Below are 18,693 nucleotides of genomic sequence, written 5' to 3' on the forward strand. Positions count from 1 at the left end.
CCCTATCTATAACAAGTTAATAATTAGTACAAGGTAAAGGGAAGAGTAGCTTGAGAGGTGAGGCCATCGGAGCCAAATCATGCTGCCTAACAGGTCACGTGAAGGTCTGGACATGTTATTCAAAGAACGAGGGAAAGAGATTGAGGTTCCAAGTAAGGGGCTGATTGTTTTGGTCTTCTAATGCTTTAGAAAGGAGACATTAGGAGTGAGACCTACTCCAGCCATCTTCAATCTAATTCAGTAAGCCATACACATTGCTAATGTTTATCAACACATCTCTGTTGTATTATAAGTGACAATCTACATTAGTTCACAAATTCTGTCCATAGTCCAACTACCCCAGGATCCTTTGGGCAGTTTTTATAAAATAGAGATTCCCAGGTTCTGTCTCCGTGAGAGTTTGATTCTGTGAAATGGGATCAAATAACTTGTATTTTTGTAAGGTCTCAAAATGATTCTGATCATTAGTTTTGTTTAAGGACACTGATAGGGAAAGGGGTGTCGAACTGGGCCCTTTAGAGTCAAAGGAAGATAAGACAGGGCAGGCAAGAAAGCGGGCCAGGTTCAGGGAAGTAGCTAGATGGTGAAATCTATTCTCCACGCTGATGCCAATCTTTCTAAAACATAATCTGACCATGTTATGTATAAACTTTCAGTGACTCCCCATCACCGATACGATGAATTCCCATCACCTTAGAATGACATATAAAGCCTTTTGTGATCTAACCCTGGCTTCCCTCTCCAGCCTCAGTTTTCCCACATCCCCTGCAGCCGTACTTAATTATCAATACATACAGATCTCTAAAGGAGCTATGATTTATGGCTCATGGCATTTATTGACGTTACTTCCTTAGCGTAGAACATCTCTCATTCTTCTTTTGTCTGGCTCAGACTGCATAGATGTTACTGGCTCTAGGAAAGCTTCCCTCACCCCCCAGGTGCTGGCTTAGGTGCCGCTACTATATGCTACCCTCATACCCTCTGCTTAACGTATTACAGTACTTATCATGTGCATTGTAATTGCCTGCTTACTTGCCATTTCCTCTATTAAATTCTGAGCTTCTTAATGGAGCATTCATGTTAGAGTCTCAGTCTTTAGCATATGCCCTAGCACACTACAGGGACTCCAACTTTTATTGAAAGTATAAAAGTAGAAAGACTCAGGAGGCAGTCTGTGTTTCTGGAGGCATCAAACAGGAATCAGCAAAGCAGCAGGAAAAACCAAGGGCTTCTGAAGTTCCACGAGCACTGGAATGTGCAAGACTGGACAAAAGAGTGATCAAACAGTGCAAGCTGGCAAGAACCAGGAAATGCACAGAAATAAGAAGACAGTGAGCTCAGGCATCATACAAGCATCTGGGAGGAGACTTTAGCAAGAAAATTAGGTCCTGCGGTAAAACCCTGCTTGATTAGGAAACCTCTTTTTTCAACAGGAGCCAACTCAAGGATATGGCCAACCAAAGACCATCGTTTCATTAGGTGGGAGGATGTACCTCGTAAGAGAGATATGTTAAAATTGTGAGTAGGTGTTAACAAAGTGACTCACAGGTGAATCCTCACCTGTTACCTGCTAAGCAACAAGTCCAAAGAAGCAACCAGGTTTAGATGAAGTTAATCCTTCTGTGAATGTTGAGGAGACGTAGAAGTTGCTCACCTCTACTTCACAGATGAATTCATCACAAACATGCCTGCCATTCTAGATTAACTTTGGAGGACCCCTTGGTTTATACAGTGACTCGTGAATAGGCACAGTCTTCACCTATCTCCTCTTCTGAGAACCTGAGCCACCCCTCCTCAGCATCAGTATAGAAGCACGCCAAGTCTTAAGGGGTCAGCAATTTTATACATTCAGGACCATCATAAAAATATAACACAAAATGAACAAGGTCATCCATGTGAAAGATGATCTGCTTTATATTGTGGACACATTTTGGCCCATTCTGGCTTTTTTTTTTTCTCCACCATTTCCTGTAACTGGCCTGTTTTGAGTGATGTATTGGGGAGAAGACCTGTGTCAGATATACTCAGCTGCCTGTCATGAGTAATTAAAACCAGTTGTGTTATTGCTTTCCTTAGTTCTAGCTGACTCTTTGATGCTTTGGTGTCTATGCCAGAAAACTACCTCTTATAATCATCAGAGGCCAGTGCTTTTGCAGAGGTCACTGCAAGTTAATTAAGCAAATATGTGAAAAATAGTTTTAAATTATCTCAATTAGTAGTGTGTGTATATACTTGTATCTAGAGCGGGGGTTGAGGAGAGACTTTTAAAATAATAACTGACTTGCAGAGTTAATGATTTGGTGTCAGAGAACTACACACATACAGCACCTTTGTATGTTCATTAAGTTGGCATTATTTGTCCTTTTGCTGTGTGACAGGCTGTATTACTTACTGCAAATATACATACAGAAAATGTCCAAGAAGATCATGACACTGTAACGGGCAAGAGAGATACATAAATAATTATAAATCAGGATAAAGAGGACTAAAACAATAGCATGAACAAAGAGTTAAAGTAATATACAGAATACAGTGACTCACTACATCTCTGGGATTTGAGGGAGGCCACACAGATTCCATTCATTCAACAAATATTTTTTGAAAAAAATATGCCATGCACTGCTCTAGGGTCTCAGGTTACACAGGGAATAAAAGCCAAAGATCACTGGCCTTGTGGAGCTTGTATTCTAGGAGAAATAGGAATGCAGTAAATAGAAATTAGTAAATTATTTTTTTAATGTTAGATGGCAAATTTTTGGAAAGTAAAAGGGAAAAATAGAGTGAGGGGGATTGAGAGTCGTGGAGGAAGGTTATAATGTCAGATAGTTGCCAGTATTGGTTTTATTGAAGAGGTGGCATTTGAGCAAAGTTAAGCGGGTAAGAGCACTGACCATATGGACACCTGGGGGAAGAGGAGGCACCTGGTGCAAATGCCCCAAGTCTTGAGTGTGCCTGGACTATTTGAGAAACAACAAGGAGGTCAGTGCAGCTGCGGCAGAGTGGATGAGGGAGAGAGTGTAATAAGATAGGAGCTTTAGGGATATGACTGGGGCCAGATCACACAGGGTCTTGTACGTTATGGAAAGGGCTCTTACTTTTATTCTGATCGAGAAAGGAGGCCTTTGCAGAGTTTTGAGCAGAGAAGTGACATGTTATGACCTGTGTTTTAAAAGGATTCCTCTGGCTGCTGTGTTGAGAAAGGATAATAGTCGGGGTGAGGATAAAAGCAAAGAGACCAGATAGACCGGGATCTGGTAAATTATGGCTCACGGTCCAAATTCAGCTTGTTGCTTTTTCGTAACTAAACTTGTACTGGAACACAGCTATGCCCAATTGCACTATAATGGCAGAAGTGAGGAGTTACCACAATGACCATATGGCCTGAAAAGCAGAAAATATTTACCATATGGCCCTTTTACAAAAACAGACAAACCAAAACCAAAACCCCCCCACAACTTTCCTGATCCCTAAATTATCGTATTGCAGTAATTCAGGAGAGAAGTAATGGTGGCTCAGACCAGGGTGGCAGCACTGATGGTAGTGAGAAGTGTTTGGATTCTGGCTATGTTTGAAATTAAAGCCAATTCTGTTTGCTAAATGATTGTGTGGGGGAGTGTAATAAAGGGAAGTCAAAGATGAGAGTAAAGGTTTGGGCCTGAACCAGAACATAGTTTCTATCATTTGAGGTAGGGAAAGTTGGTAGTGAAACCATTCTCGTGGTGAAAGATCAGGAATCAGAACAGCTTAAAGTCAACAGGTGTGAGTTTTTAGATGACACCAAGTGAAGATATTGAGGAACTCACTGAATAGACAAGTCTGAAGTTCAGGAGAGAAGTCTGGGCTGGAGATGGAAAATTACCATAGAGATGGTATTCAGAGTTGTGATTCTGGATGAGAGCACCAAAAGGACGAGTGATAATAGGAAGACAAAGGGTGAGCCCTGGAGCAGTTAAACGTTAAGAGTTTGGGAAGGAGAGGAAAAAACAGCAAAGGAGACTAAGGCATGAACAATAAAGTCAAGCTAGAGTGGAGTGTTTTGGAAGCCAAGTGAAGAATGTATATCAAGGAGGACAGAGGGATTGACTATATCAACTCTTTCCAATAAGTCAAGTAAGAGGAGAACTGAGAATTGACCATGCAGCTTTGATAAGTAAGTAGGAACAAAAGCTGGATTGGAGCAGTTATGAGTATGGGAGAAAAAGAATTGTAGAGAATGAATATAGACAAGTTGTTCAAGGAGTTTTGCTAGAAAGGGAAACATATTTGCAAATAAGGCAGTATCAAGCAAGGGAAGTAGGGCTAAGAGAAGGGTTTTTTTGTTTTTGTTTTTAAGGTGGGAGAAGTAATTTGATTGAGTTTGTAGACTGATGGGAAAGATTTGGTAGAGAGGGAGACATCTGTGATTGAGGAGAGGAAATGGGAGAATTGCTAGAGCAACGTCACTGAGTAAGTAAGACAAGATGGGATCTAGTTTGCAAGTGGAGGAATTGACTTTAGATGGGAGAAAAATAATACGATCATCAAGCAGCATATGGGTTCACTTGAGGTTCATAATCAAGAGCATTTGTCTTCAGCGCATTCTTTTGCATGAATGAAGGCACAAATTAGGTAAAGAGATGAATTTAACCAGGGTTGTGGTTTTGTCAAGTGAGTACAACAAGGAACTGAGGGTATATGAAAAGAAGTGAGTATATTGATTGATTGTGGAATTTAAGATGAATAAGGAGAGGAGAAAGAGAGACTATTAAGAAGGTTAGAGACAGTGAAAAGATAGATCAGTGGACTAGAGATCCTGGTGAAGTTGGAACTGGGGCACTAGAGGGATGGATGGAGGTTATGGTTAGAGAATGGAATGAACTAAATGGAGATTATGGAGAGATTACTGGTAATGAGAAGGTCTAGGGTTCTGAATATATAAATGAATGGCCTGGGTGGTGTGGAGGAAGGCTGGATCACTGGAAGAGAGGAATTCGAGAAACTGAGAGTCTAGAGTGTTGGATTGAGTCGTCTACTGTGTATATTGCAATCTTCAAAGAATTGAGACGTTAGCAGTACTGGAGAGAGTGAAAGTGAACCAAGAACTAAAATCAGTGGGAAATAAAGGGGTATTATCTAGGGGATGGTTAGCGACATCAACAATGACGAGCAATGAGTAATATAATTTATTTATATGAGACAACTCTGAGAGTGTCTAGGGAGGAAAGAGAATGAGAATCGTTTGGAAATAGTAATGAGGAGCACGAAGGGTACCAAATTCCCATAAGATTTAAATTTTAGCCGTGGATAAAAGTGTTGTTCTTGAGTCAGAGGGGCCTGCTAAACAATGTTCCAGGCATAGTGAAATGGTTGGGCATTTAATAGCATATACGAAGAAATGGTGAGTATATAAATCTTGTTGGGGTATCAGGTTGGGGCATGGTGCTACAGATGTAGAGATGCTGGGACATCATAAAGCATGATGGAAGAAAGTGAACTTGCTGATTGTAGATGGGGGCAGATTGTGATAGGTCTTGTACATTCAGATGGTCCTACAGGCAAAAGGTTGTAGGACTACCTAAGATTTTTAGTCAGGGCACTGACCTCATCAGGTTTATTTCACAAAGGTAACTCTTGCTACAATGTGAAAGGGGTTGGAGGCAAGAAGACAACCAGAAAGCTTCAGCAGTAATTAAAACTAGGGATAAAAGGACCTAAACTTAAGCAGTGTAATAAGAACAGAGGAAACCCTGGGAAGGCAAAATCAATAGGAGTTGTTGATTTTGATGAGAAAAAGGAATCAAGAAAAACTTGAATATTTTCAACTACAGTCACTAGGTAGAATATGTTACCTATTACCAGTTTAGGAAATAAAGGAGAACAACTAAGATACCCTGGTAGATTACACATCTTTTTTTTTTTTTTTTGCCGTACGCGGGCCTCTCACTGTTGTGGCCTCTCCCGTTGCGGAGCACAGGCTCCAGACGTGCAGGCTCAGCGTCCATGGCTCACAGGCCCAGCCACTCTGCGGCATGTGGGATCTTCCCGGACCGGGGCACGAACCCGTGTCCCCTGCATCGGCAGGTGGACTCTCAACCACTGTGCCGCCAGGGAAGCCCAATTACACATCTTTTAATAGGCAGTCACACAGCAGAGTCTTAATGAGTGCACCTAATTCTGCAGTTAGATATTTATTTCTTTCATGGGACTCAGCATTCCTTCAAGTATCTTCAAGACTGGTGAGGATTCTGAGGGACCAATTGTATTCTTTCCTCTAAATGGTTTACCCAATTTAGAAATAGACTCAGGAATCAAAGATCAAATATTACTTTACTGTGTATAAAGGAAGGCTGGAGAACGTATCTTGGATCTGCAGCCCAGATAAGCCTTCCTCACATGCTCTGTCTCCCCTCCACAAGTCTAGATCTTGAGACTTTATTGCCCTCACCATCCCACTGCTTCCCCTCCTCCCCACACCAACTCCCAGGAAAGAATCAGGTCTGAAGAGTTGACGTTTGCCAAGACATGTACAAGGAGATCTGCAGTCTCCCTTTACCCAGGGAGGATGAAGGACTGATGGCAAAGGATTGTGAGGCCTCTACACTTTCTTTCCACAGTGAAACAAGAGCAAGCAAGAGAGAAAAAAATCCCTACTCTGTGACTCCAGTCACTTCTCCCAATCTCAGTGAAAAAGTAGCTGCTCTTTCTGTGCAGAAGAATGAGTTAGAGACTATAAGGGATAGAAATGCTCCCTGCTTCCCCTACTGTCTCTCCTAAAAGTGGAATGGAAGTCTGTGGAAACTGAGGGATGGAGTAATAAGCATTCCCCTAGCAACGACAGGTTCTATGTTAGCTACAGGCAAACTGGAGATATAAATGCAGGTAAAGGAACCTAGTCATCTGTGGACCCTAAATAGGAGAATGTGTCTCCCCCTGTGTACGAAATGCAGGGTCAGTGTACTGAGGGAAATGGAAGATAGGGGACTCAGGAAATATACTGGGTCACTCTCTAGCTGGGTTAAAAAGGGGAAGGTTTAGTATATGGATGCAAGGGTGCCTTATAAAACTCAAGGGCAGAGTACAGCTGGGTCTCAGGATGGGACCAGAGGCAAGAAAGCCACTGGGAACCAGGAAATAGACCCTCTCTATCTTGAGCCTTTTCTTCTCTCTGCGCATACACTGAAACAAAGTAGGTTCCTGTGGGGCTCCTGGCCACAAAAGCCTGTCTGTGCCCCCATTTCTTGATTACAGGAAATAGGCTTTATTCAGCCTCCATGACCTTTCCTGAGTTCCAATGAGCAGGTTCAAACAGTCGCTAATTAGGGAAGGGAATGGATGTGGAGACACGGGAGGAACAGTCGAAAGATACAACAGTGCAAACTTGGGGCAGGGTCCTGGTTCCCCCTCAAGGAATACACATAACAGATACCGAAACCCTCACCAGGTGGGAGAATTTAACTGTATGCTGTCCACAAGCACTTAGACACCAGACCAGTTGGAACCTGAAGGTTGATGATGCTGACTCCCACTTACCTCACCACCAACCCATCAGAAGAATGTCCACGAGCTGATCACGCCCTCTTTGAACCATTACTCTAAAACTTCTCACTACCGCCTCCAGGCGGGGACACACAGTTTTCAGGGCATTGGGCTGCTGTGGTCCCCTTTGCATGACAAAGCAATAAAGCTAATCGTTTCTACTTCACCCAAAACTCTGTCTCTGAGATTTAATTCAGTGTCAGGTTACAGAGGCTGGATTTGCCTTCAACGCTTCACTTTTCTCTTTCCCTGTGGGTGGCATTCTCTGCTCGCTACTTCGTATAACAGGAAACATGGGCAACCATGGCTTTCTGGTTTGCATGTTCTGGGTTTAGCCACAGGGAGTGGCTGACTCTTTCTCAGTAGCCCTTGATCTTTCTCTCAATTCTCATTTCACTGGAAAGGGTCACCAATTGACCTGGCACAGGTTAGAGTTTCACCTCTTGTCCCATGAGCTGTGCAATATGACTGTGTGTATCCCATCCTCTCTCCCCCCAGCTGTGGGCTGTAGTTGAGGGACACAGTTAAAGGAGGGGTAGAGCTGGGAAGATATTCCAAATTGTCTTCAGTGTCTGAGTGTCTTTAGTGACTGAGATCAGGAAATAATAAGAAAATTTTAAATCATGAAACATCTTCATGCTGTGCACTAGAGATGAAATGAAGCAGTCTCTTGATAGGAACTCTTAAAAAGAGTGTCTTGGGAAGGCAGCCAACACCTGCACTTGGGACTTTTTGCCAGACGAAAAAGGCTGCGATTTTCCTGCACTGCTGGATTAAATATGTGTACAGAAAGGATTTCAGTTATTGTAAGAAGAACAAAAGGATGTCGTGGAAGAATGTCTGGTTCTCACCCCCTCTAGGGTTAGAGGAATATTTGTCAAGAAGGAAAAAGGAATGTGGCAGACAGGCCCTCTGTGTCTACCAGATGTTCTCTGACAATATGTATTGTTAAAACTACATTTAAATTATGAGAGCCAGCCCACCAAACAATGAAATATCCAGTGGCATGTTGAGTCCTGTTCATTAGGCCTTTCTGGGTGTTGCACTGGGTCAAGCTACCATTTCTTGACGTGAAATTTTAGTCTGTCTCTGGAATATTAGCCCTTTGGCCCTCTCCCTGGCTCAGAAGGTACATGAGAAGTACTTTTCTCTGTCTCTTCCTCTCTTCAACCCTTTGGAATTTCTTTTGAAGTGGTGAAATAATCATAGTAGTAAACACTCAGTGAATGCTAAGTTCTTTACATCCATTATTTCACTTAATTCTTTCACCAGTCCTGTGAAATAGGAAACTGAGCCCTTTTTATTTCTTTAAAAAATAAGCAAACATTAGAGAAATGCAAATCAAAACTACAATGAGTTATTACCTCACACGTATCAGAATGGCCATCATTAAAAATTCTACACATAGCTAATGCTGAAGAAGTTGTGGAGAAAAGGGAACCCTCCTACACTGTTGGTGGGGATGTAAATTGGTGCAGCCACTGTGGAGAACAGTATGGAGGTTCCTTAAAAAACTGAAAATAGAGCTACCATATGATCCAGCAAATCCCACCCCTGGGCATATATCCGAAAAAGACAAAAACTCTAATTCAGAAAGATACATGCACCCCAGTGTTCACAGCAGCACTATTTACAAAAGCCAAGACATAGAAGCAACATAAATGTTCACTGACAGATGAATGGATAGAGAAGATGTGATATATCTATCATATATATATATATAAAACATATATATAACATATATGTATAACATATATATATGTTACAGCAACATGGATGGACCTAGAGATTATCATACTAAGTGAAGTATGTCAGACAGAGAAAGGCAAATATCTTATATCACTTATATATGGAATCTAAAAATATGATACAAATGAATTTATTTACAAAACAGAAACAGACTCACAGACATAGAAAACAAACTTACGGTTACCAAAGGGGGAGGGGGGAGCAATAAATTAGGAGTTTGGAATTACAGTATACACACTACTATATATAAAATAGGTAAACAACAAGGACCTACTGTATAGTACAGGGAACTATATTAAATATCTTTTAACAACCTATAATGGAGAAGAATCTGAAAAAGAATGTGTACATATATGTATAACTGAAGCACTTTGCTGCACACCTGAAACTAACACAACATTGTAAATCAATAATACTTCAATAAAATAAATAAATATTAAGAAATAAGTAAACAAACAAATGCCAAACGAACATCCTCTGGGCCAGGCCCTCCATTTCTTCATCACAGGGATTATGTTTCAGTGGTTGCTAATCTGAGGACAGGGTCCAGACAGAGATTAATGAGAAAGCCTAACCCTCTCTGTAATGTGAGCAGATCCTGGGACCACAAGCCTGGCTTCAGAAGAAATGGTGTAAGGAGCCAAGAGCCCAGATTGTCCACAGTGGAGTGTTAGCTCCTTGGCTAAGGAAAGATGAGCAATCAACACAGTCACTCTTTCCCTTGCAGTTTGAAGCCACTATGATCAGGAAGAAGGGTGAGGCCAGGTGACTCGGTGTACAAATAGGCATATTTAAATTTTAATGTCCCTGGGAAATTATGGTGGATTGCTTTTAATCTGGAATGTGATGACTGTGATTCTTTCTACAGATGCCCGCCTGGTAGGGCGTCACAATACTCACCTAGTCTTCAGTCAAAATGTGGTTCTTCCCTCTCTCCCTTCACCCTCTGATTCCCTGTTAACCATATACCATCCTCTCTGATTACTTCCCTGGGGGCTTGGAAAGTAGGTTAATTGTGGCCTCTTTGCCTCAATTTCTACTTTCAGTTAAATAACAGTAACCCAAGTTCTATCCCATTCCACTTCCATCCCTTATCTTTAACTTCAGAAAAGTTTGAATAAAGCTGGAATCTCTCACAGAGACCTATACTCTAGGCTCTTACTTCTTTGCTGTTCCTGGAAGGACCAAGAACACTCTTGCCTCGTGGCCTTTGCATTTGCTGTTTCTTCTCCTTGGTATGCATATGGCTTACCTTTTTACTTCCTTCAGCTGAAAGAGGACTTCCCTAATTCTCCTCTTTCTTCCCTTTCCTCCTCACTTTCTGTACTTTTCTCTAGAGCATTATCAGTATCTGACATTATGTCAGCAACATACCATGGATATATCTGTTTATCTCTATACAACAGAATATAGGCTCTGGAAAGCATTGCCTTTGCTTTTTCATTGTCATCCCCAGAATTCAGTAGAGTGCTGTCCCAACATAGATGCTCAATGAATATTTTCCGAATGAGTAAATGAAATGCAACCAGCAGGGAGGTTAAAAAAACCCAAAACTCTGAAACAAAAAAACCAAAATAACAGTCAAAAATCTTACATGTGACAACAAAGGTACTACGATTGAACACATTTCCTATTTGTTTTCTTGTATTTTATATCCCAGGTATAAAATCAGGCTTCCTCATGGATTCCTTTTTTCCTCAGAGTTGTAAAGCTCAATCAGCCTCCCTGCATTTCCACATATACTCGCAACCCCTGAAAGACTTCCCTATTTTTACAATGCCAGGAAGGACTGACATAACAATACATCTGGTGACCCATTATAATGGGCCACACTTAAAACTATTTGTATTTATTGTACAAATCTTCTGCTCAGCTGTGCAATGACAAAGAATTTAGCCCAGGAAGATGATTTTTCTGGTTCAGAATCTGCCTGTTATGATTTGTTGATGCCATAAAGTAGGCTTCAGTTTTGGGGGGGAAACTAGAGAAGACTAGATTCCATAGAAACCATCCTTCTAGGTAAGAGGACAGATCCTCTAAACTTCACTTCCTTCTTCCTAAAGGGTTTCTGCTGGGTCCCTAAAAGGGACCTCAAGTTCAAGAGAGAAAAGAAAAGCAGGCTAATTTACAGCTGTTCCAAGAATGCAGTTGCTGGATATATCCTGACAGGGGGTTCTGTTGTGCTTTGAAGAATAACTTGAAAATTCAAGCTCAGAATAAGCTTCTGTAATATAAAAATTAAAACTCCACTCCAAACCTTCACCCACATCTAAAGCCAAGTCCTTTTAGACGTGCGGTAGGGATCTGTTTACTTTGTATGGAAAATCATTTTCTTTTTATTAGCAACCTCCAGGGTTTCTTGATGATCTGAAAGGCTGTTACCTCTGAAAGGGCAGTCATGGGGCATTCTTGGCACGAACAGAGGCCAGGAAGACTGGAAATCTTATTTTGCAACATTTTGTGCCTGGCTTTTAAAGTCAAAGAAGACAAATGGTTCTGATAAGTTCAGCAATACCTTTAAATTTGAATTGCCTTATTGTCCTGAACTGACCTGGGGAGGTTAAAAACCAAACCCAACCAAAATAAACAAGAAATAAAAACGAAAACTGAAACCAGCATATCATGAACAACGTTTTCCTTTCTCAGAAGGCAAATTTGAGCCAGGGAAAGGTAGCTGTTCTCTTCCTATTTTAATCAAGAAACCAAAGCACAAGATTTCTTCATTGCTTACTTATTGGACTCATGATGGGGTGGGGAATGGTGAGGGATTCAGCAGTCTTTAGACACATTTTTAGTTCCATCTTTTCCTTGCTGTCACCGTGTCCACTTTTGCTTTCCTGCTATTGTTCAATTGTTCACCTTTAACAAGCAGGCCATCCTGATTTCTCATTTCATCAAATTCTACCAAGAGGCCTCCTCTAACAGATATCCCTTAAATATTCCAATTCACAGTGATCTCCCCATCGCTCACCTATAGCCAAGATTTTCCAGGGACCCAAGTACTCTTCTGTTGGAATTAGGTATTTTTTCCATCTCTCTACTGTTACAATTAAGTCAAATAAACTCTTCCCAGCAACCTTCTGACTTTTCTGAGCTGCCAGATCATGCCTGGATTCCCTACCCAGAAACCCAAACCCTTGAATTTCAGTAGCCTGTAGGCTCCTTTGTTCAACTGTAACGCCTCCAGTGGTCAGCTCCCTCTGCCTTTCAAATGCCTTCTAATCCACACATCATTTTTCTTTTCACTTTACCATCTATTCACTGACATCAAATCCACTCTTTGTTCATGTTTCCTAGCCTCCAGCCCTCCTAGTGCCAAAGTGGTCCACTTGTTGAGTGATCCTATCAGTCGACTCTGGCTCATTACAAAATGAGTATGCCCTAACCCCACACTTCCATATGGCCTCATGATATTATTGTGATTGCATTCTCCATCTACAGTAGGCAAAATGAAACACATGCTGTAAGAGTGGGTGTGTTTCAAGCTGGTTCCCAAGGCAGACTTTAATAGAAAATGAGTGAGGTCACCTTTAGGACCTTTTCTACCTGTTGGCTCCTTCCTGGAATGGGATTTCCTGATAGTTAACATTTCTCAGTCAGATCACATAAAATACCTGCTTCTGGATCTCATGTTTAGGTCTTTAGACCGCATAGGTGATGATTTTGAGAGGAGACTGTAATAAAACCTCAGCAGTGTATATGATAATCCCAAGTGTATTGTAAAGTTTGAGGGAAATTGAGGGTAAGGGCTGGGGAATAAGTGGAGATGGTTTTATGTAATAATTAAGCTATCATTTATTGAGGAATTACTTTGGGCCAGGCACTAGCTAGTTATTTTATACATGTTCTCTTAATTAAATGTGGCTAGAGACTTTTGATTCAAAGTTATCACTGAATTCTACCTTCTAGAGTTTATTTCCTAGGCTGCTCTTTTTCTGTATGTGGTATTTAGAACATGAATCGAAGAAGCTGAGAAATCTGTGTTCAAGTGTTTCCTCTTTTATGTGGGTGAGACTATTAATAATCTTAAAATAAGATCATCAGTTTCTCATCTGTAAAATATGGGAATGATAATACCTACTTAATGGGATTGATGTGACAAGTAAATTAGATATTATAATCAAGATGTGAATTACAGTGACTGTTCTATGATAGGTGTTTAATAAATGAGAGCAGTGGTTATAATATTTACCTAGATATATGCCAACCTTGCTGGTACTAAGATTCTTTATTTGGGAGGTGACATCACCAAGATGATGACATAGATTGTTTCTAACTTTGCTTCCCCTCACAAGAAGAATGACTATTATCTATTCAAGGATAAGATACCACTATGGAAAGCAGTGTGGAGGATCCTTAAAAAAATAAAAATAGACCTCCTATATGGTTCAGAAGTTCCACTTCTGGAATTTATCCAATAGAAATGAAAACACTAACTTCTAAAGATATCTGCATCCCCATGTTAACAGCAGCATTACCTACAATAGCCAAGACATGGAAACAGCCTAACAACCATCAATGGATAAAAGGATAAAGAAGTTGTATATGTACACACAATGGAATATTATTCAGCCAAAAAAATGAGGAAACCCTACCATTTGGAACTTGAAGGCATGTTGCTAAGTAAAATAAGTCAGTCAGAAAAAGACAGATACTGTATGATCTCTCTTATATATGAAATCTAAAAAAACCCCAAACAAAGCAAAACAAAACCAAGCTCATAGAAAAAGAAATCAGACTTGTGGTTACCAGAGGAGGAGGGTTGAGGGAGGGAGAATTGGAGGAAGGTGATCAAAATGTACAAATTTCCAGTTATAAGATAGACAAGTACTAGGGATGTAATTACATGTTCAGCTAACACTACTGAATGAAATATAGGAAAGTTGTTAAGAGGGTAAATCTTGACTGCTCATCCATAAGGAGAAATTTTTTTTCCTTTCTTTTCTTTTTATTGTATCTATATGAGAAGATGGATGTTAGCTGAACCTATTGTGGTAGTCATTTCACGACAGATGTAAGTCAAACGATCATGCTATATGCCTTAAACTTGTACAGTGATGTATGTAAGTTATTTCTCGGTAAACCTGGAAAAAAATTCTTTATTTAAGGTTTTGTGAATGAAAAGTTATACCGTGATTCATAAAGGTTCTGAACACCTTAAGATAATGGACCCATGGGTGTTCACAGAGTTAGGAAAATAGATGGGAAAGTCATAAACACCCCACAAAGCTCAGTCCCTCAAATAGGGTCTTTAATAGTAAACCGAGGTTCACTTACAGAGCTCCCATAACAAATGAGCATATGGTGAGCATTTGAGAGAGAAATACATATCCATTGAGGAAGCTCTTAAGTTCTTGGGAATTTGGGAAGAGTAGGGAAAAAAATGTCGAAGAAATGAGAAAATTAGGGAAACTCTCAGTGGTTTATTCTTTGTTAAAAATCACAAATAGTTTATGTCTGCATTTAGAGCTCTGAGCTAAGATGCATTCCTCCACACTATGACCTGGAGAAAACAGATCTTCGTGCCCTTTAATCCATGAGCACTGTAGATCAAGTTACCTCTTTGAAAGAACTTTTCTTTCTCTGGCCAACTAAATGAATTGAAATTGATGTACTTAATTGTTTTCTAAATTGCAATTTTTCTCCCCAGATGTTTTTTATCAATGTTGAGCCCAATGGGGTCTGTCAGTCACATGGGGAGATGAAGTCATGTGGTAATAAAAGGGAAGGGGTTGGGGGAGGAAGGGAAATGCCATACAGTATATTGTCTAATTGAAAAATGTGCCACATAAATGCTGAACTTGAAACCTCTCCCTCCCCGAGGGCTACTCGCAACAAACAATACACACATCTTCTGCACTGGAAAGATTAGACTTCTCCCCTTTCTTCATTATTAATTCAGGCTAGTGCAAGAGTTTCCTTCCTTTGCCTTTCTTGGGTGAAGTCACTGTACTGGAATTGTGATGCAAGGCAACAAAATTCCAAAGTGGAAGGTTTTAAGTTTTTAAGCTTTACCCTGCAGAAGGTAGGGGCATCAGGATTAGAGGATGGGGGTTGGGGTGATGGTGATGAAGGATAGCATTAGACTAAGCTCTTACCTTGTAGAGGGGAGAATGAGAAATAGCAATAACATCCAAGAATGTGTCTGAGAAGTGGTTGCTAATGACAATACAACCTGACATGGAAGAGGATTCTTGTGGGAACATGGTACTTGGGAAAGTCAGAAAATCTCAGGCTCGAATGCATACCAATAAAAGCTTGAAACAGAAGTGGTGTGGAGCCGGAAGGACAGACAAAAGGGGAAGGGTAGATGTGTTTCTCATAGCAGGAAGGAGAGGGCTTCAGATGTAGGATCCATGCCAGCATTTGAGAGAGAAAGGAAGACAAGGAGAGAGAGCTGATGCTCACAAACAAACCTAAAGAAGTGAAAGGAAGACCCCTCCCCCAATTCCCCATAGTGGAAAATAGATGGGAACTGACTGCAGTACAAAAGTGTGGGTCTAGAAGGTCCTTGAGAGATTTTTCTAGTCCTCTACCTATCGTCACTTGCCCTGTACTTTGCACTGATTACATAAAATCAGTCCAGCTTTTTAGACTCTGTAGGAAATGACTTGTAACCAACGGGATGGTAACTAAAAGGTTTCTATTAGCCCTCACTGTCAAGAAGACCTTTCTCTCGTGTCAGGAAAAAAGCCTCTTTCCTCTTGTTGCGTCATCACTGAAGAAGGAGGACACCTGGTCATTATAGAAGAAATCCAATGAATCACTCATTTAATTTTTACTCATTTAATTTAGCTGTACCTCACGTTTGACAAAAACAAACTCCAGGGACTTCAAGTTCTTTGATTGCCCTGGAATCTTAATGAATCAACCACTTCTTTGAAATATGAGGACTATTGCCCAAGGTTTATAATCCTTTGTAATTTTCTTTGTAGTGATATTGGAGTAACTAGATTCAAGCTGCATGACAGTCAGCCATACATAATATCAAAGCTTTAGGGGGAAAAAAATCACAGTATATTAAGATGTAGATGATAGAGGTTTTGTCTGGGCTCTAAAACTTACCTTAACCTCTCAGTTCTTCTTTGGAAAATCATCATCATCATCATCATCGTTGTCATTACTTTTCCTCTCATCATCTTATCCTTCTTCTTTTCCTCCTATTTTCCCTCTTCTCCTTCTTTTCTAACTTCTTCCTCCTTCTTTCCCTTTTTCTTGGCTCTTTTTCCTCTTTTTCTTTTCCCTTTCTTCTTTTGCCCCTCCTCCTTCTTCCTTTCATTTTCTTCTTCTCTTGATGTTTTCCTTGTCCTCTTTTTTCCCTTTTCTTCTTCTCCTTCACTTTTTTTCTTCCCTATCCCCACTTCCCCCTTTTCTTTTCCTGTACAATTTTTAAAGTTTTCATTCTGTAACAAGATTAGACAAGCATTTTACTGATGTCATCTCATTTCATCTAGGTATCAGCCCTAGATATTATTTCTAGATGAGGAAATTAAGTGTCAGAGAAAATAAGTAATTTACCCTTCACAGGGCTAGTAGATGTGACTCTGGGTCTCTCTGATTCCAAATCCATGCTTTTAGCAAAATCTTCCCTAGGAGGGAATGATAAGTATAGGGAACAGAAAAATAAAAAAATTATAATAATTTAAATTTGTAATTTGAGAGAATAAAGCATTTTGTACTTATAAAAATTTGGAGTAAACTGAGATGAGATAATTACATTATATGATAAGTACATTTTAAGAGAAAAATCTATACAGAAGAAATCATAGAGATGTGACAATACTTTGAAATACAGAAAGATCTTTAAAAGTATGAATAATTTATTAGCTCTCACAGTAGATTCTCAAAGATGAATGAATGTGCTATTACAAAAGACTTGACATACCTTGTGATCTGATCATAAATTATGATCAGCTATCCAGAATAGAAGACCAAATTACAGTTGCTTTACACTTTTCTAAAAGGATTCTGGAGATAAACTGTTCCAGGGCAGTTGGAGTGGCTCAGTTACATTATCAAAGTCCCCTGTTTTTTCCTCTCTTTTTACTCTACCATTGTCAGCATGTTGTCTTTTCGTCCTTAGACTTGTACCTCATTATGCTAAGATGACTGCCACAGCTCCCAGCATCCCATTCTCACCTCGTTACATTTAGGGATAGAAGGAAAGTCTTGCTCCTTGAGAGTTTTTGTCTCCTTTTTTTAAAGAAAGAAAATAGTTTCTAGAAGCTTCTCTCACCTGCCCCCAGCAGACTTTCTCTTTTGTTTCATTAGCAAGACCTGGGTCACATGCCAACCTCTGATCACTGGCAAAGAGAAGGGAATGCCAAGTGGGGCTGGAGAAGGGGCTAAACTTCTTCAGAAGTATGGAGTCTGCTGGCTACCTAAATATATTTGGAGTGTAATTAGCAGGTAAGATGGGGAGATGGATGCTAGGTAGATAATGAACAGTGTCTGCTACACTACCCTATTCATTTCACATGGAAAAATGCCTTCCTTAATTTCCCTTGACTGAGAGCAGACCCAAATGGAACATTTTGCCTTACAGAAACAAAGATGTTGAGGAAACAAGAATTCCATGAAATATTATCGTTAGTTTGACTCTTCCTTTCAAACTTTCAGCTATTCTGTTAGTATTCCAATCTAAATACTAGGAGAGCTTTGAACACGAAAGTGGAGGAAAATGATTCAAAATTAAAGAGCAAGACAAGCTTTATTTTTTTTGAGAGGATATGGACAAGTGAGGGATAGGTATGTAAGTAAGTAAACATGTGTCACTAAAGATGGATGAAGCTTTACATTTGCACATGAAGAAACAGAGCTAATGACAGTCATGACGAAGGGGTGAAGTAGTCAGAGGCTCTGGAAAGTCCGGAAAGATTCACAAATAGCATCCTTACTTTTTTTTGTTGAACCCAAAACAGTGAGCCAAGGCCTCAAGGATAATCTAATATCCAAGAGAGCTAACAACAACAACAACAACAATAATAATAATGTTAATACATAATGCTATGTGTCAGGCATTTTTCTTAGCACTTTACCTATGTTAAATCATTTAACAGTTGACACTGCACTGTGAGGTAGATCTATCATCATCCCATTTTTCAGATGAGGAAACTGTGGCACAGACAGGTTAAGAACTTTCCCAAGCTTACACAGCTAGTAAAAGGCAAGCTTGTGATTTGTTATTGTTTTCTTATATTCTTCCAATGTATTATTTAACGTGCATCTGCTTTATGTGCAATGATTGGCTCTTTCAAATACTCATTTAAGCCTAATAACATCTCTTTCCGTAACAACAGATTCAGGAAAATGTGGATATTTAGACACTTTACTCTTAAACGTAAGCACTCTTTGGAAATCATTACTGATTTCATCAAGGAGCTGTTTCAGCCACAATCACATATTTCAAAGTAAACACCAATTGGGTTA

This window comes from Pseudorca crassidens, chromosome 2, assembly GCF_039906515.1.
Source record: "Pseudorca crassidens isolate mPseCra1 chromosome 2, mPseCra1.hap1, whole genome shotgun sequence".
Classification (NCBI taxonomy): domain Eukaryota; kingdom Metazoa; phylum Chordata; class Mammalia; order Artiodactyla; family Delphinidae; genus Pseudorca; species Pseudorca crassidens.